The sequence below is a fragment of the Pseudophryne corroboree genome, unplaced genomic scaffold (genome assembly GCF_028390025.1).
Source record: "Pseudophryne corroboree isolate aPseCor3 unplaced genomic scaffold, aPseCor3.hap2 scaffold_596, whole genome shotgun sequence".
Classification (NCBI taxonomy): Eukaryota; Metazoa; Chordata; class Amphibia; order Anura; family Myobatrachidae; genus Pseudophryne; species Pseudophryne corroboree.
In genome coordinates, this window is record NW_026970194.1 from 394013 (window position 1) to 395659 (window position 1647).

Sequence of the window (1647 nt, forward strand, 5' to 3'; positions counted from 1 at the left end):
AAAGCCTCCTGTTAGGCCATCATCTACACGACATAGCCCTGAATTTTCCAATGCGCAGCTCTTTGCAAAAGAGAGATATTGGCAAGGAAAAGCTGTCTTGTACCATTGCATTTTTCTCCCAAACGAAGGACACTAGAAAGAACATTTTAAAGCCTCCTGTTAGGCCATCATCTACACGACATAGCCCTGAATTTTCCAATGCGCAGCTCTTTGCAAAAGAGAGATATTGGCAAGGAAAAGCTGTCTTGTACCATTGCATTTTTCTCCCAAACGAAGGACACTAGAAAGAAAATTTTAAAGCCTCCTTTTAGGCCATCATCTACACGACATAGCCCTGAATTTTCCAATGCGCAGCTCTTTGCAAAAGAGAGATATTGGCAAGGAAAAGCTGTCTTGTACCATTGCATTTTTCTCCCAAACGAAGGACACTAGAAAGAAAATTTTAAAGCCTCCTGTTAGGCCATCATCTACACGACATAGCCCTGAATTTTCCAATGCGCAGCTCTTTGCAAAAGAGAGATATTGGCAAGGAAAAGCTGTCTTGTACCTTTGCATTTTTCTCCCAAACGAAGGACACTAGAAAGAAAATTTTAAAGCCTACTGTTAGGCCATCATCTACACGACATAACCCTGAATTTTCCAATGCGCAGCTCTTTGCAAAAGAGAGATATTGGCAAGGAAAAGCTGTCTTGTACCTTTGCATTTTTCTCCCAAACGAAGGTCACTAGAAAGAAAATTGTAAAGCCTCCTGTTAGGCCATCATCTACACGACATAGCCCTGAATTTTCCAATGCGCAGCTCTTTGCAAAAGAGAGATATTGGCAAGGAAAAGCTGTCTTGTACCATTGCATTTTTCTCCCAAACGAAGGACACTAGAAAGAATATTTTAAAGCCTCCTGTTAGGCCATCATCTACACGACATAGCCCTGAATTTTCCAATGCGCAGCTCTTTGCAAAAGAGAGATATTGGCAAGGAAAAGCTGTCTTGTACCTTTGCATTTTTCTACCAAACGAAGGTCACTAGAAAGAAAATTTTAAAGCCTCCTGTTAGGCCATCATCTACACGACATAGCCCTGAATTTTCCAATGCTTAGCTCTTTGCAAAAGAAAGATATTGGCAAGGAAAAGCTGTCTTGTACCTTTGCATTTTTCTCCCAAACGAAGGACACTAGAAAGAAAATTTTAAAGCCTCCTGTTAGGCCATCATCTACACGACATAGCCCTGAATTTTCCAATGCGCAGCTCTTTGCAAAAGAGAGATATTGGCAAGGAAAAGCTGTCTTGTACCATTGCATTTTTCTCCCAAACGAAGGGCACTAGAAAGAAAATTTTAAAGCCTCCTGTTAGGCCATCATCTACACGACATAGCCCTGAATTTTCCAATGCGCAGCTCTTTGCAAAAGAGAGATATTGGCAAGGAAAAGCTGTCTTGTACCTTTGCATTTTTCTCCCAAACGAAGGTCACTAGAAAGAAAATTTTAAAGCCTCCTGTTAGGCCATCATCTACACGACATAGCCCTGAATTTTCCAATGCGCAGCTCTTTGCAAAAGAGAGATATTGGCAAGGAAAAGCTGTCTTGTACCATTGCATTTTTCTCCCAAACGAAGGGCACTAGAAAGAAAATTTTAAAGCCTCCTGTTAGGCCA